We start from the raw sequence: 25408 nt of genomic DNA, 5'->3' as shown, positions 1-25408 counted from the left end.
TCTTGTACTCTGCTGACACTCTCACTTTCTTTTCCTTAACCTTTCTCAGATGGCAGGAGGAATCTCTCTAAAACAAAAGCTTGACTCTGTTTGATGATGTTCATTAAAAGAAAAAGTAAACTGTGAGGGAATCATTGCCTGAACTGCATGTGCCTGCCTCCTCCAAAGAGGCACTCAGGTGCTTAGGCATGCTCCTTAGTGGTTGCTCTGTGCTGCAGCTGGACCCATCAGGTTGGCTGCTTGTGCCACCCCTGATTTCCCTCTTTTGTGCAAAGAGTGACACACTCATACATGCCTTGGATGCAGAGCTCAGTGGAGACGCAGGTGTTACAGGCAGCCCTGCAAGATGTGCCTACTGGCAACGTCAAAACAGTGTACTGGCTTTGCAAAAAAAAAATCAGAAGCACACATCCATCCTTCTCACTGAGGAACCAGTACCCCGGGGCACTGGCTCTAGAAAGTGATGCTCTGTGTGTACTTGACCTTTTAGTGATTTGGTGGCAGAAAATGTGAACAAAGTTTAAAAAAAAAACCAAAACCAAAGGGACTTTTTTCTGCTTGTGAAAATCTGTAAGTCTGAGATGCAGGGGAAAAGTGTTACCATTCTCATTTTGATGTAATCAAAGCCTTTATGTAATGTGAACGTTGGTGGGGAACAGTCTTCCTGAATCGTGTTTACTAGTGGGAGTTTCAGATCTGATGCCTGGGTGGGAACTAACAATAATACCCCCTGCATCTCACTGCTGCGCTGCATGGATGAGACGAGGCTGGTATCAAGACTAGTCATCAGTGTTACCCTCACCAATTTTGTCTTGCATAGGGGACATCAGACTTGATAGCATTTCTATTTTAGAGGCACCAGCCATGCGACTGGGAAGGAAGTGGCACTTGAATTCCTCAAGATTTGGCTAACCCCTCCATCATGCATTTAGTATAATTTTACATGTTTTTCTTAAATTGGAAGTTTGCAGTACCATTAAAGTCCCCCATAGGAGACAGATAGATTATGCAGGACCCACATGAGCTGCTGTGTATGATTGGAATTCAAGCCTCTAGTCCTGGTCATGTACTTCTCACTGAAATCAGTTTGCGCTGTGGGACTCCCAAATGGTTTTGTCACTGCTTAGTTAGGCTTTGAACAATCCTTTTGTTGTTCGACCAAATGTCTTAGAGCAGTTTGTAAATCTCAACCCAATTGTCCTTAATATTGAATGTCAATTCATTTTCCCCCCTCTGTATCTGAAGCACTCAGGTCCCAATGCAAACCTTCATGACATCAGTGAGCAGTGGGCTGGATCTGCAGTAAGGCAAGGTTAATCAAGGTTTTTGGAGGTTACATACACAGAATTTATTTATGCTGTCATGACTAGAGAATACAATTAACAACATGCTTTTACCTTTTCCCTAATGTGCAAACTGTTGCCAGTTAAAGTATTGATGTTGCATGAAGTACCATATCCAAAGATTGCTTAAATCACTTTGTAATTCTCACAGATTTAAATGGATTTTGCTATAGGACTTTTCCTTATTATAAAAGCAGTGCTTAATCTAGTAATGTACTGCAGACCAATTGTGCGTCACCATTGAGAAGAAACAATAGGGAAAGTTTTTACTTCAACTGAGACTTAAAGACCATGTAATTTTTTTTTATTTGATGTCTTAGGGTGGACAGTCATAGAAGTTCATTCAGGTAGTGCTATTCCTCCCTTTTGTGGAACATATTGGAGTTTGGTTTTCACAAGTTCATTGATCAAATGTTTGTTTTTCTCAGAGCAGGAGAGGGAAGAAGGTATCAGTCATTGTCTTGACATGATAGTTTTTTTCTGCTACCTTACTATACACATGGAGAATGCTTTGCTTTGGGCATTAGAATACCCTATGGACGTGGTATCCATTTTCCCCTCCCCTTCTTCCTCCTCTACAGCAAATACTCTTAGGTCAGTTTTATGGCACTATCCCCTCTCTGTCCCTATGAGATGTTCCTTAACATTAATATCTATCTGTGAGCATTAGCTAGCAGATGAAGTAAGCCAAGGTTATGATTCAGGTAATGCTCTTATGTCTCAACTTTGTTTATTTGTATTTCTTATCTGCAGTGCATAAATGGTTTACTGCAGGGTAGGTGTCCTTGGAAAATTTTCTTCATATAATTCTGTGAGTCTAATGCCAGCTGAGATACTGAATCAGTCAACTGCCTTCTCCTATGGTGAGAATGTAAGATAACTATTTAAATGAGAGTTACATAATTCCCCTCTGGAAACTGGCTTAGCTGTTCCTCCTACCAGGGCCAAAGAATTATTTTTTCCATATCTGCTGATGAAGCTTAACAGAGCTTTGGAACTAGGTGGAAAAAGCAAGAGGAAGTAAAGTTTTCTTCATACTCTTTCTTATGTCTTCTTGACATGCTATTGCTTCAGCGTCTCGTACAAGTCTTCCAGAGATTCACTTTGTAGCAAAGCAAAGAACTGATGCAGGTATTTGTGTACAGATCAGCTATGCTTAAAAGGTCTTAGATCTACCTGTCTAACTGGGTGTTTGAAAAGCATGTTTTACAGCTTGCACTTTCTTTAACTTCACCTTACTCTCTTCCTCAATTGTCATTGTAGCAGCCATGGGGTAATATGACTAAATTTCCTACTAATATACCAACATATACTGAACCACAATGAAAATGTGAATATTCAACTCTTTTCACATATTGTATGTTCCTTGATTATGATTCTTTGTCTAGCCAGAACTGGCTAGCATATCCTTTTTGCCTCTTTATAGTAATGCGAAGTAATAAAATGTGAACTGCTTCACTTTTGATTTTGGTACTCGTGGTCTTATACCAGATGTTTATCCTTAGATTTTAGAAGATAAGTAACTGCATGCTTTTTTGTCACTTTGCTGTGCCACTAATATGGTATCACTTTTCTTGTTGTCTCATCTTGATTTCTCTGTGCGTCTGTCATAAATGGCAGCTCCAAGAGAAACATCATCACCAAGTATGTTTTATGTAAAGTGTTATTTACCATGATCTTTAAGACAGAAATTACTTATAATATTTTCTCCTGCTCTGAATTCATAATTCATGTAGTGACAGGACAAGGGGGAATGGCTTCAAACTGAAAAAGAACAGGTTTAGATTAGATATGAGGAAGAAATACTTTCCTGTGAGAGTGGTGAGGCACTGGAACAGATTGCCTGGATAAGTTGTCGATGCCCCATCCCTGGAAGTGTTCAAGGCCAGGTTGGATGGGACTTTGAGCAAGCTGGTCGAGTGGAAGGTATCCTTGCCCATGACAGCAGGGTTGGAACTAGATGATCTTTAAGGTCCCTTGCAACCCAAACAATTCTACGATTCTGTGATTCTATGAAGGCTATTCAGGGAATTTTAAATAGAACTTCCTGCCTAGCATGATTGGGAAAAATGCATTTTTGGTCTTTCAAAGCTGTTTACAGAACTTTCTGTCATCTTCCTATGTGTTATTGCATCCATTTCCAGCTTCTTCTAGTATCAGTCTTTCTCCTCAAGAGTAACTTAAATTGATATATATGGGAAAAGAAGCTGTAAATTTCCGAAAAGACTGAATAAATTGAAAATCAGACTTCCTGTTACATTGAAAACAGACCTAAACACATTGAAACACAGAATGCACAGGGGGTCATCCAAAGTACTGCAGTGACATGATTTCGAGTAATAGGAAGGAAATTTGATGCAGCTTCTAAAATTAATTTCATTTGAAACCATGAGCACTATAAAAAGCATTTATCATACTGGTAATGTCCCATAATGTCATAAATATGAGCAATGAAGCAGAAATTACTTCAATAAAACTAATTTAGATTAAGTTTTCTTAACTGAAGGTAGTATTTGAATTTCTTTAAGGCATGAACAATAAAAACTTGAATTTCCTGGATTTTTAAAATCAGCTGAAAAAACCAGACTGAAGACTATGGTTAGAGATGCTGCTTTTCAGCTGAAATAATGAATACTGAAAGAATAAAGCAATAAATACTCTGGTCATGTTCGTGTTGTTTTTTCTGAAAACACAGGATACTACCCTGCCCCAATTGGATAGCTTATGCACAAAGACACAGTGTTGTAGAGCGAAAGTCACATGAACAAACAGAAATCAATTAGTTTCTTTAATAGTGTTCAATGTAAATATTAGAATCATAGAATAATAGAATATCTTGAGTTCAAAGAGACCCAAAAGGATCATCAATTCCTACTCCCTGCTACTCACAGGACTGCCTAAACTAAACCATATCACTAAGAGTGTCATCCAGACACTCCTTGAACTCTGACAGGTTTTGTGCTATAAATTCAGAGACTATACTTCAACACTGTATAACAGCAATAACACTGAGCTTGCAAAACATAGATTTGTAAATGAGCTCCCTTATCTCAGAGTGTGAATAGGTTCTACATTACTGAACATTTTCATTTGTCCAAATTAACATGGTGCTAAATGCAACCTTTTTGTGAAACTACACAGATCATATTTAATTTTAATATTGAAGTACACGTGTCTTGAATTTCCTAACTGGGAATGTATAGTTGAATGCTCACACTTACATTTAGGTAGATAAAAAATGGTCTGACCTTCAAAGCATCTTTGAAGGTCAAGACAGGAAAATGTGAATTGAAATGCAAGACAGGAAATGTGAATCTTGCAATGTTGCAGCTGTTATCCAGGATGTTGCAGATGAAAGAAATCAGAGGTCTTCTCTGGTCACATCAGTAGAAACTGTCCTGAAGAACAGGGTTTCTCTGCAGAAGCACAGTAACACAATGCAGAAAAACAGTGAACTGAGGAAGAGTCAGCAGCTCAAACCTGTTAAGAGTCAAAAGTATTACTGTGTGAAAGAGGCGCTGAGCCTGTGGCTGGTGCAGGGTACATCTGTGTGAGGTTCAGAGAAGGGTCAGAGTCTGCAAGCTTGAGCACTGGGACACCCAGACATTCTCTCAGTTTAATTGTTAGCTCTCTCCAAGATCTGTGCTGGACCATTTCAACTTGCTTGCTCCGGTGCATATCTTTTGTAAAGGAAGGTAGCCCTCAGCAATGGGAATGAAAATGTGATCCATCTGGGTTTCCTAAAGGTTTTTAATAAGGTCCCTAGTAAAGGCTCTGTGGTATCTAAGTGGTTGAAAAATCAGAAATTGAGAATATGAATATTTAGTTCCCTCAGTAGAGAGAGGTCAGTGGAGTCTAAACGGATTTGCAATAGGGCAATCGGGTTCTTACTGTTCCAAAATATTCATAAATAGTTTGAAACAAGGCTGGAGAGCAAGGTGAGAGATGTTGTTGACAAGACCGAATTACTCAAGATCACAAAACAAAAAGTAGTGCTGAAGATAAGGGTTTAACAGGACTTGTAGATAGATGTTGAATCAGATAGTGCAGTTGAAAAAAGTGGGCAAGGTTTTCGAAACACAAACCTTGATGAAATTGCAGACTGAAGGAGGACACTTCAGAGCTTAATATTAAAGCTTAAAATTGGACCCACCAGGAAAGAAATAGATGGCAAAACAGTGAATGGTAGCATCCCCTTTTGCCCCACCACTTCTAGAAGAGGAGGGTCAGGGATGACCTTATCAGTCTCTACAACTACCTGAAAGGAGGTTGTAGCCAGGTGGCAGTCAGCCTTTTCTTCCAGGTAACAAGTGACAGGATGAGAGGACATAACCCTAAGCTGTTTCTTAATGGAAAGAGTTGTTAAACATGTGAATGGGCTGTCCTGGGAGGTAGTGGAGTCACCATCCCTGGAGGTGTTTAAGGAAAGACTCAATGTGGCACTTAGAGCCATGGGCTAGTTGAGAAGGTGGTGATTGGCCAAAGGTTGGACTTGATGATCTCAGAGGTTTTTTCTAACCTAATTGATTCTGTGATTTTATAAAAAGGTAGCTGGCTGGTGGGAGGGTAAGCCAGGGAAATTTGCTTGCTCTGTTCTCTATCATGCCTGTAGCTGTTGGCCCATGTCAGGGTTGGGAGAGGATATCTGTTCTTTTCCTCTTGCAGGAGAATGTTAAAGGCTTATTGCTGTAAATAATATGTATTTCAATGTTCTCGTTATTTTCTATATATGCTCTTTTTAAATAAGAATGTCTATCAGACAGAAGTATGGTGTAATCTTTTATTGTTGGTCTCATTCAGCAGAGACTGTACTGCCACAAAGTACCCCATGTAACTCACAGAATCACAGAATAGTTGAATTTGGAAGAGACCTCTGGCAATAGCTCAGTTCAATCATATTGACTGTTTAAGAAAGTTATGAAATTCAGGTTTGTTTGGTTTTTTTAAGCTGTAAAAGCAACAGACATTTGAAAGAACATTTTAATCTTTGCTATCCCTCTCCACCATTCCCAATCTGATAAACTAATCTTACAGATCTAGAAGAAAGAAGATCTTACTGAGAACATCTGACCTTATCTTGCATTTATGATTTCAGTGTAGAAATAATTTAGTTTAATATTGTTTAGTGTTTCCATGTCTCACAATGGGGTACCTTGTCCCTTCAGTGAGTACTTTCGCATTTGCACTACATTCCTAAATTGCAAAGCATTTGCTTAAGAAGACAAAATTATAGAACAATTTTACAAATATGGGCTGTTTTAGTTTTTCTGTATAAATTACTTTACCAAATCTTCGTTCGCGAAGCCCAGCCATGATAAATTACTTTGGCTATTAGAATGAAATCACAGCACTTTTTATCATTTTGCATATTGAAAGATCTTATCTCCTGAAGTGTTCTTGCTTACAAAATTATTTGATTAAAAATACTTGAACACTGATTCTGCTGACACCTACTTTTATTTGTAAACCTTGGGTAATGTCAGTGAACTGAGAGAAACCACAGGGAGAGAAAAACAGTGTGAGACGTACTGGAAATAGGTCCTGATTGCCTAGATGATCCACTGGTAAAATTACAGGAGGAAAATGCTTAACTATATGACATTTAAAAAAAAAAAGTGTTTGAGAACAGTTTTGTTACAGTCTTGAAGGAAAAAAACAAACACTTCTTTTTCATTTACATATTTAGGTGTATGCTGATTATTAGCTCTGTACCATTAGTTCTTTGCTTAGAATATGAAATCTGAGTGTTTGCTGTCAGAAAGTGGTGGTACAGCTTGCGGTGGTGTAGGCTGCTGCTTGATGTATCACTGCACAAGGACTGAAGGTCCCTCAGTGTTTCATATAAGGAATTCATCTGACAAAAGCAAGATCTTGGTAATCAAGATATATTTAAAAAGAGAAAGGAGAGGATGGGGAATTAGGGGTTTTAAAACCCCAAATCACAGGTTTGATTCTGTAAAGTACTGGGCACTGTTACTCTATTTCAGCAAGACTTACATGAGCTTGAAGCTTTTGTTCAGGGCTTGGCATTTAGCACTGTTTAATCTCGAATAGTTCTTAAAAAGGAGATTGATATTTCCTTTCATCCACTGATTTTAAAGGACTCTGTGAACAACTCTATACAGAAACTATATAATAAAAATGAGAATTCAATTATGATTTCACAGTTAAGCATAGTAAAGAAAAAGACAGGAAATCAAAACGGAAACCTTCACTTTCTCATGTCAACCTTTCATGTTGAACGTATATATAGTTTTATTTTCCTGTCTTTTCTCTTGTTTACTTTCAATGTGAAATCCTCAGACTCCTCATTTGTGTCCAAAGCTGTGAATTCATGCAGAAACATAGGACAGGAGGTGTCTTCTGAGCTCCCACGTCTTGTCTTTAAACTGTGGGTATCCTGTTGAGAGAAAAAGGGCCTGTTGTGTATTCACCTCTCATCCCCTTCCAAGCAAGAGGGTAAACAAAGGACAGAATTCAGACTCCAACCTTGATAAAGGTAGATTCTACCTTCAAAGAAGGTAGGACAGACCTATGAGAGCAGTGGGGGCAGTTTCTGCTAAGGACCTAGAGCTGGTTACTCTACTCAAGCCTCAGAAGTGTGCTGCTTTGCTCATGGTGTGTTACACATACATGTTGTTCCTTAGTTAGAGTAGACTGATTAAATATACATCCTCAGCTTTCATTTTATCTTATCCCCTGTTCTGGCATGCTCAGCCTGGGTGCACTAAAACAGTTGCCTTTGCCTGGGTATACCAAGGGATATATGTATGTATTAGGAACATCTGTGAACTCTTGGATGTTCCAGGAGATTTCCAAACTTTGCTCATTTAAAGTGCTTTTGTTTCTTCACATGTGTGTGTGAGAGGATGTGTTCCTGTTGAGAGGGTGATTTGGGTATTAATCTGAAATAAAACCCAAGAAGTTTTTGCCAGAAATAAGAAGGTCAGGGTTAGTTTGGACCCATTTTAGTAACTGGGTGCTACTTCTTTAGGGTGCTGGCAGTGGAATCCATTCCCTATTCAACAACTAAAGGAACACAGTACTTATGTTTTGCCTTTGGCTGAAAGACTGAATTTCCAGAAACACAGGATGCAATATTATTAAATGGAATTTCTGCACATTAGCATTATGAAATGGATGTTTGCATTCTAAGGGCAGTATTTACTGATTTCTACAGTCATAGTTTGTGAAATAAAAAAAAGGAAACAGAACTTTGCTTTCATTAACCATAATAGTGGTTTAGCTATTTTCACAACATTAATCTTGCTGTTAACTGTTCTCTTTACATTGTGAGGAGACAACATGTGACAGGAAAAATCTGTAACATCATTCAACTTCTGATTATATGCCCTTTTTCCTCAAAACCAATTTGCATACCTACAAATATCAGTATTTCCCACTGGAATTGAAGGTGTAAAATATTGTCTCTCAAGCTGAAAATTATTTGGGCAAAGATTTTTCAGTATTTGGGAATTCTGTCTGAGTGATTTCAAAAGCAAAGCCATATGTCGCTTACATGATCTGGCATTTCTCCAGTTGGATAGAACTTGAGTGGAAAAGTAGAGGAAAAAAAAAGTAAAACCTAATGCTAATTAGATGATAATAAATACAGGTGTTATACTGTGTGGTGTAATTCATCTTCATAGCAAGCTGTGGGAGAGTCAGAGCCAGCAGATTCTGAGGGATACTGTTTAGTGCATATATTTTCCAAACACATGCTAAAATCCAAGTTAAGGTAAAATTTTAAAGGGTTGTATAACACTGAATACTTTTCAAGATTGCAGAGGTGCAATATTGCGTAGGCATGGAAAATAAATTGTATGCTTTTTTTTGGTTGGGTTTTGTCTGGAAGCTTCTCACTGTAAATGCAATTAGTATGGTACTAGGATAAAAACAGTGATTTGATAATAATTTGGGGATCCTGACCTGGGCTTCCAAATGCCCCCATCCCCCCAGATTTCCCCAAAATTTCCTTAACCATTCCAGGCAGCAGGTTGCCTCCCCAAGAAGATACCTTCCCTCTCCAGCCAAAGCCTTATTCCTGGCCTTATGTGGTTTGCCAAGACTAAGTTAGTTGGGACTAACCTGCCAACCGTCCTGTATAACTTGCTGTGGAGGGAAAGCTGCTATACCTCTGCCCACTATCTAGTCCACCCCCACCTCCCTTGCGTATAGGAGTTCTGGCTAAATGCAATCCCTGGGCTCCTTCTCTTTCATGTGTCAGAGACCATCACAGAGGTTCTTTGCTTTTAAAATTTCTGAAGAGGAAAATGGATTCAGATGGTGTAGATTTGGCTCATCTGCAGCTCTTTCAGTACTCACATAGGTCAAGCCTTTACAGTTACTGAGGGGACTGTAGCCTGTCAGTGTTGAGTGTGCAGCATGTAACACACATTATATGCTTGAGAGCGAAGGCACAAAGAAGGGTGGAATCTGTCCTGTGTAAATGTGTGGTTAAAAATATGATTACAGCCTGGCCTTACATTTTTGGTTACTGTGTCTTCAATGTGAAAGCTCACTGAGACACGCTTGTTTCTCACATAATAGGAGAAGACACAGTCGTGCTCAAGCCTTCAGGAAATTTACCACAGTAATATGTTGTGTGGTTTTCTAAGAGAAATTAAAACACAAAGAAAAACCCTTTACATGAAAATTTGATTGAGCAATTAAAAACGTGTAAATAATTGAAATGCAGGCACTGTAAAAGCTTTCTATTGCTCTTGTTGAGAAAAAAAATCTTTAACACATAGGATTCAAACATTATTCTGGGGCAGAAAATAGCTGATATTTACAGTATAGATTACTCAATTTTCTTTTGCCTGATGAACAGGGCTCCCAAAGCTTATTGTGGTTGTGCCGTTTGTATAAGACACGTGGCTGCTGTGATTTGCTTTTCTTGGTGCCCCATCCCCCATCAGCAGAACCCTTTGAGCTCCAAACACAGATGTTACTCTGTGCTCTTTGTGTGCATGTGTGTGTATGAGCATGTGTGTGTAAGGGCACAAAAACATGGCTAATATGCTGGAAAACCAAAACTGGAGTGCAAGACTTGGCTTGTGACTTTCCTTATTATTGTAAGATGTTAGTGTGGACTAAGTATAAGACTACTGTGTATGAATGAGTAGTGGTTTAAAAGCAACCACGCTTAAATCAGCAATTTAATGTAAGCAGGAATGGCAGTTTCATTAAATAATGCTATGATCTCTCAACCATATTCTTAACTAGTAATCTCCCCATAGCAAAATACATAGCTAATCAACCTCCTAGCCTGTCAGTAAACTTGCAGGGGAATTAAATCCTGGAGGAAGGAGCCCATAGCCCTGGAGGAAGGCTGAGTGCATGTTTCACTGTCGTCTTTTCAGCTCATCTCAGTGGTCCCACTGCTAGAATGTGCTCTGTTGTCATGGCAACCCCATCTCCTGCTTCCTACAGGAAAGATTAGCTCGTACTGTGCACTGGAGAGAATTTAGGGGAAGTCAAGCTAATCCCTGGGTGCACTGCAAGAGAAAGGTTGGACCTCGCCTGAGGGATGCTGTATCTGCAATGATAGAATTGGCCTGCCACAGACACTGGTATTTAAGTTGAAGAGCAGAATTCACAGTAAGTGTCAGATCCTCCAGAGAGGAATATTAAATGAGGTTTTCTAAGTCCTGGTGAAGACTGTCCCATGCCAACAGTGGAATGACAGCAGGAGGCTGTGTGTGGAATACCAATATGTTTCACCTGTTCAGGTGGTATTTCAAATATAGGTTCAAAGCCTCAGTTCCCTGGAAACTAGGTGATAAAATTTTAAAACATCATTGTGAGATGCGCACCTAGAAACCTGAAGTGTGTCTCACTTGGTGCATAAAGCTGAACAAGTGATGATGAGCATGGCTTACAAATTGTGTATGCACTGTGTGGTGTGCTTAGGAATTCCTGAGTGCTGCAAAATAAGCGGGAAAGCGTGAGGAAACTGGTCTGTGTGTGCTGTGCAAACTCAACTGCAAACTCAACTTTTCATGCTGAACTAGGAAAGTAAGCATGAAAATTTACAATTCCTGATTAATTTTTTTTTTCATCATATAAAAACCCAAACAGAGAAAACATGAGCTTTTTAAAGGTATAGTCATAATATGAGTTTTTCTTTGAGGAAAAAACTCATTTTAATGTAGCTGAATTAAGGTAGTGTGTGACATGATGCAGCATGTGAAGTGTTTGTTTTCTTGCTGGTAGAGTTGGACAGAGGGTATTCTAGCTATTCCATTTCTGGTTATTTTAATATTCTACCTTTCTTTGATATGATCCTGCATTTCACTTAAAGAGATGCTCAAGACTCCCAGCTTTAAACTAGACTATTTGCAGTAAGATTTTAACTGTCTGCTTTTTGTTACTGTCAGCTTTTCTTAAACTTATTTTTCTAGCAGAGTTTATATGTTCAGCCTATGTATTTTTGCATTTTTCATATGCATGCTTTTTCTGTTTTTGGTAAAAAAAAATAACTTTATAATTATTTAATTATTGTTTACTATATAGCAGTGTTCTCTAACTTAATTCTGTTATGCATATATGTGTTTTACATGTATAAAATGTATGCATGCTTGTGTGTTTTTGCACTACATATGTGCATATACAAATACAGACAATATATGCATATACGTTTGCAGTCTTTGTTTTGATGAGGCCCGTTAGTGATTCATGATAATATAACACCAAGGATGTTAAAGACCTGTTTTCAACTTGCAGGATAGGTATTTTTCTCCTATCTGAAATACTTATTATTGAAAAATCCTAATAAACACACTCAATCTGCTTAAAGAAACAGCATGTTTTATTTCTCTGTGTGTCTATAGAGTTAAAAGGGGAAGCATCTTCACTGATAATGATGAAAGAACACTGTGTTGCCTTTCTAGAGATCTGGGTCTATGGAATGTGTAGTGAAGGGACAGTTGTTTTTTTTCTCCTTCCTTCCAGGACAGCTCAGAAAGAGTCACTCATAAGCTCCAGATTGGTTAGTGTAAGAGCAGTCTTCCCTTAAAACTTCCTTTTTTGGGCTGGTTTACCAAATAGTAAGAACATTGATAATCAAAGACACTGTCTGTCTCCTTTGTAGTTAAAAAACTCAGTAGCCAGTGTATGTCTATTATGGAAGACTGTAGAAACAAAGGCTTTGGAAGCTTAAAGCCATTATTTAGGCTGGCCCTTGAATCTGTGGTAGACATATGGATGACAGGCATTCCACAGAAGTGCCAAGCAAAGTGAGGATCAGGGTAAGAGAAAATTCATCAAATAAATGCTTTTAATTAGAAAGAGCACTATGAAATTATTGCTGGATATCTGTCAAATTAAATTACTGATTCAAAAGTCCCTTCTGTGATAAAAATCGACTAAGAAAGATTTGGCAGAGGTTTTATTGTATATTTTCACCACCTCTGTGAGGATGTAGTTTTACATTTTAACACAGCTGTTTACAGCTTTTAAAATAATTGAGATTGTTAAATGCGCAAATTTTCTACCTTGCGCGTCCTTTTATTAAATTAATTAACCGATAAATTGGATTTTTTTTTATCTCAAGGCCATGATTTTTTTTCCATTTATTTTTCTCCAGCATTTAATTTGTGTTAAATGGAATAATGTTGACTACTGAAAGATTATGTCAACTTATTTTTTCTTCTACAAAGTGTGTGATTTTAGGAAACTGGTCCAAATTTTATTAGGACTGAGTTTTCACAAAGGCACTTGAATTCTTTATCTACACATGTAGACAAGTTTAAGCACCAACTGTAAACAGGAATAACTGCCTGTGAGGAAGCGCAGTGGCGTTCCAAGCATGCATCCAAACCCATAACCTGTCTGCATTCTCTCTCCAGGGAAAGGGTGTGGACACTCCGTGTAGTAGTGGCACTGTGTTGCACACAGGCAGGTACAATTGGCAGAGACTGCCCACACTCAGGAGTGCAGACCACCAAACTTGAGGAAATTCCTGTATAAACTCTGTGTCGGTTAAATAAACTGGAAGTCCTTGAGTTACCAGAAACTAAAAAGCAGAGATGACTCTGCTTGGTGTATACAAAAAAGTCGGAGTTCCTAAACTCTTAAAAATAATAGAAATAGCAGACTCTGCCAGGGCTTCTGTTCAGCACCATCCTGTTCTGAGAGCTGTTGGCTTCCCCACAGCAGGGGGTGAGTTTCTACCCAGGCTTTTCTCTTAATTCCTCTTCTGGCCAGCACTCCCACTCCCAATAGGTATTACACTCCTCCAGAACTGCCTTCTTCCTGTATCCCTGTTAAGGGTGTCTGCTGATTAGATGTTGAACTGGCTAACATAATGCTCTCTGATGTGTCTTTTCCATGCATAAAAATAGGATAATTTATTGTATATACTTATTCACCAAATCAAGGTTTTGGATTATGACACCAATCAGGAAAATATTGTCAATAGTGTGTTGTTCTCTTACCTTGAAACATTTCTCATGATTGCAAAAACAGCCCCTAAAACTTGTACAACACAGCTTGGAGACTGCCTACAGTCTCCATTTGGAATTCATGGCTAGCAATTTGTCCCTCTTTCATTCACATTCTCATTCAGGGAAAAATAGGTAAGATGTTCAACACTTTCCAGATGGTACACTGTACCTGTTACACTGCACCTCACAGAACCTGGCTGTCTTTTAGCATCCTCAAATAGAAAGTCACAAACTCTACTCTGTCCCAGCAGGGATCTTGCTGATGATATTCTCATTAAATCAATAACAGAAATCATACTTTTATACTATATGTAAACTTTACACACAACGTGTGTATCTCTCCATATCAGAGATTTATCCTGCACATTATAGTAAGAAAAGAGTAATAGTGATGGTATTTTTTCTTGGTTGCAAGGCATCTTGTTTTCTGAGGCGCCTCTACCTCTATTTCCTTTAAAATGTACATATATATATGTGAATATATATATATATATACAATGTTTCTAAAGAGACTACAAATGGTCAATTTGATGGTAGCAGAAGTGGACCTCAAGTGTATCTTCAGTTGAAACAGGAAGTTTAAATCTATTGAAATTTTTTATGTCTTTACACATGAGCTCAAATATTTTGATTAATATTTTTATTTTAGACAAATCTGCAAGGTTTTAAAATATCTTTGAGTTGACATTTTGCCCTAATTTGAAAGAGTGATAGCCATCTGCATGGGAATATTTTGATTATTTTAAACCTTCTTTATCTTCCTCCGCTCCTAAAAATAAAACTCTGAAACCACTAATTGTATGCAAATTGCATGAATTTAATGGAATAAATTATTTCCCAGGCTGCACATGCTGGCTTTTGTTGACTCTAGTGAGATTAAGTTCATATGCATCCAAAGGTAGATTTCAACCCTGTGTATGATGTTCTTCCGGCCAGCTCTGTAGCAGTTAATTAAAATGTGCTTTCTTAGTGCTGTGCTGCTGGCTTTGTGGCTTACTGTGTAATAAGTTCTTTATATTAGCTGAGGAGCTAAGCAAAACAACGATGTTCATTTTTAACAGGGCCGGACACGAACCAAGATTTCCTGGGCAAGTTCTGTGTTTCTAGTGGTAGTTGAGATACTATGTGCTGTCTGGCTGGCAGCTCTAATATTGAAAGGAGTGAATGAGTGCAGTTGTTCTTGTTGCAGCTCCATTATTCTAGTTTTGTGTGCTGTCAGCCATAGCAATCGGAGTATTTTTGGTCTTCTCCAGAGGTTGTTTGTGAGGTCATGACAGCAGGTGGCTATAAGGAGGATGAGAGATGCACATACATCCTCCAGGGCAATGCTGTGTTTTTTCTAGATTCCAAATATCAGGATATCAAATGTTAATAATACCAATAATATCAAAATTGCAATTGCAGTAGAGTTATACAAAGGGAATCCAGGGTTTCTGTTGTTTTGTTACCAGAAGAGTCCACTGGAAGTTTTACAGGGGATAGGAGAATGAATGTGAGCTCAAGATATGAGTGATCAATCTTTTCACATGTAGTGCATTTTATTTTATCATTGCGAATTCATTCTTGACAATAGATTAGTTATTGTATCCTGGTGTGGACCCCTTTAATGGTCTGTCTTTAGGTGAATAATTGGTCATTTTGAATTTGTCATTTCGAATTTGTCATTTCTCTGGTTGTTATGACTGGAATTTTCTGAAACATGCTGAGGAGAAGTCAAGTGCTGTGTATGTGGGTTAATGGCAGCAGCAGCAGCATTTCTGATTGCATTTGTGATTTGCGATTCTGTTCAGCCAGCAGTAAACCAAATGGGATCTGATCAAAACCGCGTTTTGGATATTCAAGTCCAAGAGCAAAAGTGCTGTGATGTTCACTAATATCCTTCCATTCTTCTCTTTGCTACTACATAAACTACTGAAGATTGCTTTCAATGGCTCCTATTGTGGTTATCACGTGATGCATTAACAATTACCAGTTCTTTTACTGTCTGCAAATGCACTGTCAGCATATGTCCACTTCTGATGCAGAAGCTCAGCCTCTGCTCCCTGTATTTTATCTTAATTTCCTGCATCACAAGCTGAGGTGTTGAGTTTGGCAGGGACTCCTAGGGTAGGAATCTGCAGAAACCGCAGATTTCAAAGCTGAAGTTAAAAAGAAGTGCTTTTTGGGAAAACAGCGGCTTGAGAATTGGCTGATGACATCTATGTAAAAGGGGCTCCACATCAATGATTTCTGGTGATTTTCACCACATTATTTAACTGATTTTGCCGTTTGTTGAAAATATTTCAAAATAGAGCTATCCCAGGTGTTCTTCAACAGAAGAAGATAATGCTGAAATTATATCAGTTCTGAGAAAATGTTCATCTTCAAAGGCTTCTTGAGTGAGCTTAAAAGATTTTGGACCAAAATGTCAAAGGCTTCCTAGAGTATTTTTCCTAGGGTAACACTGTGAGGCAAAATCGGGAGCTTGAAAATCTGTATTTATCTGTTTGCGTAAAGGGGAATGCCAAGAATATCTTTGAGACATTGCAGACTTTTCTAAAGAAGATGATAGCCTTAGACTACCTTCTAAATGGGTAATAAAAAAAGGGTTTTTCTTTTAGAAATACTGTGCTTTGGTTCATCCAAAATGTTTTTATTCATGTGTTGGAGACTCAAAGATGGTAACCATTTCTTTGCTTAGACAGCTGAAATTTCTTTGGGTACCTGAACTGACATATATAGCTTGAGCAATCCGTTTGTGTCAATATTCTTCTGTATTCTGAAGCCTGTCACACTCACTTAAGCAGGGGTAGTAAAACCATGCTTTCCACAGATTGTTTTATAATTTTTGGAGCAATTTAATATCTAGCTTTGAAGTTTCTGTTGATTCCTACATGCAGAATAAGGAACAGTCTCAGAATATGTCATACCTGGAGCACCAGGTGCCATCAGCAACAAATTTTCCCAATCAAATTTGTGTTTGAAGTGCAATTAATAGATTTCATTGCAGTGTGTTTACCATTGACAGCTCCCCTTTGGTTGTTTTTTTATTGTTGTTGTATTGGTTGCATTATTTCTTCCGATGGCAGTAATTTGCAATTGCAGAAAAGGAAAAACCTGCTGGTGTTCTGTGAAAGAGAACACACTAGGCATTTCATGCTGTTGAGTGTTGGTCTTATTGTTTGCTTTTACATTGGATATGAAAGATGACAGCACCGCAAGCTTGTAATAGTTATTAGAAATAACATTCTATTCAGGATCAGGATTGAAATAGTGTGTTTCATCATGTGTTAACTTTTCTGCTTGATCCAATGGTAAAAACTTTCCACCCAGAAGAAATAACGTTAACCTATTCTCAAAGCCATCTTCAAAACCATATTCTGCTTCAAAAAATTTTAACCCAAGCTTCTGGAAAACATGGTTTGCTTAGAACTGCTTTGTAATTATTATTTAGGAAGCAAGGTGATCAGTTTATGAAGGTGATCTTAAGAATTGCAAAGTAATGATCTGGGATTTGAAAGAACCTCCTGGGATTCTGCTGTTTTTATGGACATTTACAGTTTATTGAAGCAGGAGAAAGATTATTAGCAAGTGTTTTTCTTTCTTGTCAGGTTTGTTTTTTTTTTTTGCAAGCACTATATTTTCTAAGTTTTTTGGAAGCTTGGGAAAAGGTTTACTGTACAGCCGTTTGTTAAAGATCTGTTTCTGTTTCTAATGTGCATTTCAATTAGATGAAAGTGGCTATACAATGATGATCCTTTCAAAATACAAAGCCTATCATGGGCCAAATAATCTTATTTACAGATCATAAAGGGAAAAAAATTATATACCTGATTTTGCAATAACATTGTCTTTACTTCTATATTTAGAATAACACCAAGCATTTCTGTGAGTGCTCTGCGCTGGGCTTCCCCTTCCTCCCCAAGCTATCTTTGCAACAGAGAACATCATTTGTGGACAGATTTAAAACACTTGGTTTACTAGGAGCAGCCTGCTGGTTTCCTCATAGAGATCTGTTGAGCCAGCTCAACAAATGGTCAATTTTTTACAATTTCATGCTGCCCTTCATTCTCAAGTCAGTCCCATATGATAAGGAGGCCAAGTAGGCATTACAGTTGGACACTTTGGTAAGGTTTTATTCTTTCCCTTTCTAGTTTTCTGATTGCTAACAACAATCTGTACATAATTAGTAGGTGGAATTTTAGTGAGAATAGGACTGATTCACTGTGATTAACATTTAAATTTTCATTGGTAATGGTACCTTATCAATAGTGTAAAGCACAGTAAAAGCACATGCAGCAATTACTCTGTGTGTGGACCGTCCCAATGCTGAATTCTGCTGGGCTACCAGAAACCCTTAAGTAAATTAGAATAATGGACCAGTTATTTTATTTCTTAAGAAATCTCTCCAGTCTGCAAAGAACTGCAGAACAGTTCATGTATTCTCTCTGAAGCCTAGTATTCTGCTTGCTCTACTTTCTGGCCTTGTTGAGTAATCTGGTTTTGAGACTAGCTCTCAGTGATGTTTCAGCAAGGGCAAAGTGATTGCCTTTGATGAGAAGAAAATTTTTGAAAGTTCCTACATTAATATTAAGTTCAAGAACCTGTAGTGTTTCTGTTGGCATTAGCTTCTCAGAAGGGAACTGTAAAATTATAGTCTTCATGCAAAAATTTTCAAGCTCAAATAGTTTTCAAGTTTTAATCTTCCATTTACACTCTTGTTCATTGCACCCTCTCATACTTGCTCTGTTTCCCACCCAAGCGCAGCCCACTGCATTGCAGTGGGAGGGAAAGTTTGAAACAGGGGAGGCATTGCTTAGTCGGATGGCTTGGCAGTGAAAATTTCAAGTCCGCAGCTCTAGTGGGGAATAGCAGTAGATATGCCAGAACTATCTATCAGATCCTTTGGATTTTAAGAAGTTTCTGGGCACTGAATCATGTTTACTTGGTTTGCCAGGGACACTGTGACAACAGACCATCTAACAGAATCATTCTTTTTTTGTCTTCAGATACCCCTTACTCTAGTTCATTTTTAGCCAATGTGTGACCAAATGCTCAACTATATTTTGGGAATTGTAAAAAAAATTACTGACTTTGATAAAAGAACGTGGTTGAGGGTTTTTTTCACCCTGAAAATAATTTCTGAAAAGGAAAGAGAATTTTTGAACTTTGCCAGTCAGATTGGAAGTCAACATGTCTATCTGTAGGATTATAAGGCAGTTGGGATTTAAAAGTGGTGACTTTAGGAAAGGCAGAAGAGACATTCCTGTAGTATTAATACCTTATAGAAAGTCTGCTGTGTTCTGTGGCACCCAATTGGTGTAAAATTCCTCAGTCATGGACATTTGTAGATAGAGTGTGCAAATCTGCCATTTTTCAGCCCAAGTTATATTACATGTTTCAGGATTCCGCTGAGTTGGGCCATTTTTCAGTAGAAAAAAGCATTAACTGTTGTAAACTTCCAAGCAGATTTTAATGCCTTGGGTGTGATAATGTCTATACATCTCTCTTGGCAGTTTTGGCATTCACTGCCAAATTTTTAGAGAAATTTTTCAGACTGATCAAAGGGACTTCAATTATCAGCATTGCTGATTTCTACCTTGTAATTATAGTCAACATGCTAGAGACACTCCCAATATGCGTGTGCCCTTTACCTCAATGGCAATACTTTTGTGTTCAGGTAAAGGTTTCTTAGCATTGCTGAATCTTTAGCATTCTTTTTCTGGTGTTTGGGCTGGCACTTAAGCATTGTACATGCTGAATATTTTTAACTTACAGTGAAAAATATAATAGGAAAGCATAATGGATAGAACACTCAAAAATGGTTGCTTGCCAGATGGAGGAAGGCCAAGTTTGTTATGAAGTGGTGGCCTATGTGACCAGAATAGTGTTTTCCCTCAAGCAGTGTGCAGACCACTTGCTGTATTTACCCACGGCATGCTCAAAGCAGGAAACAGTAATGCACATGCTGCCATGGACATTCATAAGCATTTTTAAGTGGCAGAATAAAAAACAAACTGAATTGAAAAGGGTCATGTAATTTATATGCCTTGAACATGCTTATTTTTCCAAGTTTTTAATAGCAGCTTTCCAAGCTCCGGAATTCCTTGAATTTCTAAATTTACAGTTTATCTGTAGCAGAATCCTATACTTGACTCACAGGGACTCTGTCTCAGCAAAACATTAATTACATTACATTCACTAAATAGGGAAACAGCAACCCTTATGGAGTCTGACAATTGGATATTTACTGTTCTGGCTTCTCAGATTCACTAACATCTAGTTTCCTAATGTATTGAGGAAGTTTCAGTTAACTGTTGATAATGCTAGAACTACATAGAAATACAAAGGCTGTAAGTTCCTATTCCTATTCTACGTACTTATCTTCTAGTTCTTCCCAATTATATGTTTATTACCTATTTTTAAACTGAATTTCAGTATGTGAATATTAGAGGCACTTATTTTACTCTCTGCTGAGGTAGGAAATTTTCCTGAAAGCCTGTGTGGTAAAGTGAGTGGAGATAACTGATTGGAAAGGATGCGACAGAATTGTTCCAAAGTGAAAAACAATTTTTTTGCTAAAAACCAATTAATTTTACCATCATTATAAAATGAAAACTAGAAAAAAAAATAAAAACTGTAGAAAATGTTTTCACTTCTAGTTTTGAAGAATTTTTGTGTCCTAGCTTTTAGTATGCAGTTGTGAGTAACACTAAAATTGCTTTAAAGTAAGTAATAAAAGTCTTTAAATCATACTTTTCTGTGTAAAAAAAAATCAATAAAATTATATAGTAAATTTGAGATCCTAACTGTAGAGTTACAAAACAGATGATGAATAGTCTAATGAATCTGAACTATTTGTAGAAATATTGTTACTGAGAGTTATGCTGTCAACTCAGTTGAACTATCTTTATTATTAGAGAGGTGACCAAAATGTTGGGCTGACAGGGCATTTTGATTTAAGTTGCTCTTTGCTTTATGCAGCTAAATAGCAGCTGGTAACTACTGAGATTATGCATACATTACAAATATAAAATAAGGAATGCTTGAAAGACTTCTTCAGAATGGTTCTAAAATAAAACTTAAAATACAATATCAGCATCTGTTGAACTTCAACAGAACTCTTGCTTTTCATACGCTTGGGCATGTATAGGTACATTTTCCCAATTCTCTCTCTCTTTTTTTTTCAATTTTTCCTTATTTCTACTCCATTGTAGTGATCTAGTGAGAGGTAAAATATTAACAGACATATGAATTTTTCATATTTCAAGAGGAAACTTCTGTTCAGTACTCTGCTAGGAATGTAGCATTCAGGCAAATCCAGCAATTTGTACTGTAAAGTTTGGCGCCCCAAGTCAGAGTGTGGTTTAAATGTTGCTAAGGACATATGCACCTCAAAGCAGCCATTTCTATTTGTTCTTATGGCCTCTTCCCCCTTTCTCTCCCAGTTTTACTGATGGAGGGAGTATAACGAGCCTTTCCATAGCCTTGCTGCCCTTATGGAAGAGTAGGCAGCAATTTGCTGAGGGGGTGCAAAGCTGTCAAGCTATTACTTATCTTGCTTGTGCTCAGGGCTTCACTTTTCTAGAAAGAAACACAGACTGATATCACTGAGTGAACAACACACTGAAACTGGTGGGCTGCATTTTAGACTTTAGAGGGCTTTACTAAAAATTCCAGATTTTGGGGCATCCAATCTGCAGAGAATTTCTTCTGATGATTCCAATTTGATCTTTCCTCTCTTTTGTCTTCTGGCAGATCCTAATGAAGTAAAATTAGATATTGCACATATGCACTAGGTCCAAATAGCAGATAAATTTAACAGTAGGTTTCCTTTCAGCCCCATTTGGGTTGAAGTTTAGGCACAAACACGCACTTATTACTCTGTCTGTTGCTGGCACAGCACTGGAGTCTTCTTGCTGCTGGGAATGGCAGCAGTTGCTGCTACCTGCAGCAACCTTTAGCTATGGCAGCATAAACCTCTTCCATCATGGGCAAGGAGGAGGAGGGTGTAAGATATCCTAGGTTGCATCTTTTTACTTTAAGGAAAAGGCTTCATATTTCTCCTTTTCGTAATATATTGCAGACTCAAATGTCTTTGTTGCTGATAAGTTCTGTACATCTTCAGAATTTTAGTGATTCTCAAAAGTAAGAGTTAGTCTGTCCTGAGCCCTATTTGCCTGCCTGTGTTCCAGCCTTCCTCAGTTCCTAGCTTCTTATCAATAAACTGCTCTGTCATCCAGAGTCCTCTTCAGGATGAGCATAAGGCAATACCTCTAGGATCACTCATATGTTATCAAACTGAGAAGTTTTTCCTGGAGTGCTTGCCCAGAGAGGGAGCTCTAAGCCACATTCTCAGTGCCAGATGATATTTTGCCTGTCAAATATGATCCTATACACGGCATAAAAACTTTTAGCAGAATTGCAGGTTTTCTATGTTAACAGTTGCTTGACAGAGCCTTTGTTACAAAATGTGCCCTAAAGGTTTCTCCAGTGTAAGGGCAAAACTAGGGATTTTTCTCCCCAGAGACCTTAAAGGCTATGTGTTTTGAAATGTGTATACCAAAGAACAAGTACAAACTAGATGCACAGTGATAATAAGATGACTGTGCACCCAGTGAGCTTTCCAATTGATTATTTACATGTGCAGTATCCTCCCAATACACATTCTGCTTCATCTCCTTGCTATCTATATGCAAGGACAGGAGCTCTGCAGGCAAAGTAGTCATGCAAATCACTCATGAAGCTTTATAAATGAGCCCTTTTATAACACTGTGACTGAGAGGGCAGTATTATTTTTCTGATAGTTGCTGATGTCATGGAGTGGCAATTGTTCACTGCTCTGTTATTTAACACTGTAATTGAATAAAATATGGAGCAAGTGCAGTCTCACTGTGAATGTAGGGACTGAGCTCTGTGCACTTCACCCTGTTCTGTCCCCTGCCTACCTCTTCATTCCTGTTCCTTATTTCCTTGCCACCGTACTGACATTTTAGTGGAAACAGAAATAGTGGCAGTAACTTTTTGGAGCAGAGAAGGTTACTTGGGTTTTACACAGGTTCAAATAAAGACTGAATTTTTGGAAATCAAAAAATCTTTTGAGTGTTGGTGTGCTACTAGAAACCACACGCTGGTCAAAAAGACCTTGAATTTAGAATTATTAAGGGCTCAGCAATCCATGGGAGGAAGAATTGTATATGCTTGGCTTATTTTTTCCCTGAACATCTCCTAATAGTTACTGCAGGAGACAGGATATTGGACAAAGTGCATTTTTTATCTGACCAACTATGACCATTCTTATGCTTTATGAAATGAAGAATAAAAGGGCATCTGAAATCACCTTTGTACCTCCATTAATTCAACCCCTGTTCTTTATCATAATATGAAAGGGAATGAAGATAATGAATAGACAGAGTTGATTTTGGCTGGCTTTTAAGTTATTTATTGAACATTTTTTCGAAACATGACTTGTGATGTAAATGAAGCATAACCAAATACATAACTGTGACAAACTGGTATTAAACGGTCCTTGTGAAAAGTGCTGTGAGTGAGAAGTGTCTTTGCCTTTCATCCGTTTATTTAGAAAAGTCTCAATAATTATTTTATACTACGGAAATTTCTGTGACTCAACACTGTACACCACCTTTTGCCTGATTCATGGTGTAGCTTTCCCCAAACTGCCTGCTGTTGGATGCCATTGGTAGAGTGTTTTTTTTAATAGCTCCTGTTGGGAAGGTTTGCCTTGGATTTGTAGATTATGGAAGGAATGTAACTAACTTAGTTTAAAATGGTTGCTTGTGTAACATATTACTTACATTAAAGTTGTATTTTAACATACGGAGAATAAAACACGTGCAATATTGAAGCCAAAGTTTAAGGAGGACAGCATAGTTCTGATATGGAGCCTGTCACTCTGGTCTGCACTACTGTCTCTTGCAAGGGATTCTCTTCAAATGAATCAGATTGCTCAGTGTATAAAGTGGTGTTTGGCGAGGTCTGGCCTGATGGTGTCCAGCCCAACAAGATTAAAGCAAACTTCAGCATACAGGGTTTTGGTAGACAATCTTTCAGAGTGGGTGTTATGACAGTCTGCATTTGCACAGCAAGAAGTTTCAGTCTCACTCATCCTACTCAGCTCATTTGCTTCCAATCTCCTTTTAGAAAGAACAGTTACCCATCTTGCTGCTCTCAGAGATGCTCTGTCAACGGGTAGCCCACTCAAAGAGTTCATTTAACCTGAATGCATGCTGCCTTGGAGTCTGCAGGCATCATTGTCTGTTTGGGCTGTGTATGGGGTCCTCTCATACCTCCAATCCTTAGAGCAGAACAAAGTGGCCCCAACAAATGCCTTGATCATTTGGTGTGATTAATTATTACCAGGAATGGTTTTGACTTGTAGGACACCCTCATATAATCAGACTATTTCAATAGAGCCACAAGTGGTGTAAGGTTGATTGCCTTTCCCTTGTTTTCTGTCTGCTTCCTAAGTGAGCTCTCTGCCCTTTCAGTGGATCTGAGGTTCCATGTGGTCATATGGTTGCAGGCCTGAGCCCATTACTGCTGTTAGAGCTGAAGCCCAGTGCTTTGGATTCCTCACTAGTAAAATGTGTTTCAGGTAGCTGAAATCTCAGCTGTATAAACTGTTAAAGCATACTCTAAATATTAATTGCATTCTCACACGGGAGTTGAGAGAGGGTGAGGATTTATTCAGAGATTTGTCTTTTAACTCCTCCCTGACTTAGCTGCAAGGAATATGAAAAGCCTGGGTGATTTAGAGTAAAAAATTGATACCTAAGAGATCCCTTAAAACATCTGGACATTTTTCTCTCAAGGAGATCAATGAGAGTATATATATGTACCTTGGTTTGCTATTCACAGTACTTCAATGACACTTATATTAGAGTTCAGATCTTAAATTTGTGCTCTCAGAAAAGTGGTATTTGATAAACTTGTTATTCCAGCCATCTTTGGTGCTCACTTCAACTTTAAGAAAGCACTTCTATTGAGCACTGCATTGAGCATTTGACATATCTTGTCTGAAGACAGTTCTTTCTGAGTAGAACAACTGGATGTTAACCTGTAACAGAAGAATCTCTAATTCTAGCAATGTATGTTGTTTGCCCATTCATAAATCTGGATATTGTTTGAAAGGAAAAGATATTCCTATAAATTAAGACCTAGTTTCCTGCTCTAAATCAGAGTTTCCTTAAAATACCAACTGCCACTGATTTTTGATGGAGATTTAGGCCATGATAATTTGAATGTCTGTGGCAGATAACTGAAGTGAAGGATGCAATAGTTCTGAGAATCAAAATTCATATTCAGAGCATCTGTTTGCTTGAGCTTTCTTTGGCGTTGTCTTTTCTTCCACCATTTCCAATTTTCCTTCAAAAGCAGGGAGAAAACTAACACAGTGATGATTGCAATGAGCCTGGGAGGTTCACAGCAGGAATACAGACTTCTCATGTGTTCAAAAACAAAGCTGGTGTCACTTTGTATCTTGCTGGTCTCTGTGGGATCTAAAAGGAGGAGCTGGAAGCTGTAATGCAATGTGATGATTAAGGAACTAACTTTGAAGTAGAAAAGTTACTGCAGTTCTTGTTTTGAGAATTAGAATCATAGAACCATAGAATGGTT

The 25408-nt window shown here is 38.1% G+C and overlaps 1 protein-coding gene across 6 annotated transcripts in view; it reads left to right on the top strand.

Annotated features, from left to right (window-relative positions):
- Window positions 1-25408, top strand: part of NOL4 (nucleolar protein 4) — a 190638-nt gene that overhangs the window by 79212 nt on the left and 86018 nt on the right. The window contains exon 1 of one of the 6 annotated variants that reach the window (XM_027750239.2): window positions 10854-10946. The exons of the other annotated variants lie outside the window; for them this stretch is intronic. The gene's annotated coding sequence lies outside the window, so the exon portion shown is untranslated. Of the gene's footprint in view, window positions 1-10853; window positions 10947-25408 lie in introns of those variants that run through there. 6 annotated transcript variants of the gene reach the window in all.

Source organism: Pipra filicauda, unplaced genomic scaffold, assembly GCF_003945595.2.
Source record: "Pipra filicauda isolate LSUMZ 115617 unplaced genomic scaffold, ASM394559v2 scaffold240_size1633699_pilon, whole genome shotgun sequence".
Classification (NCBI taxonomy): domain Eukaryota; kingdom Metazoa; phylum Chordata; class Aves; order Passeriformes; family Pipridae; genus Pipra; species Pipra filicauda.
Note: the sequence above shows the minus strand (reverse complement) of the source record. Positions and strands in the feature narration are given on the sequence as shown.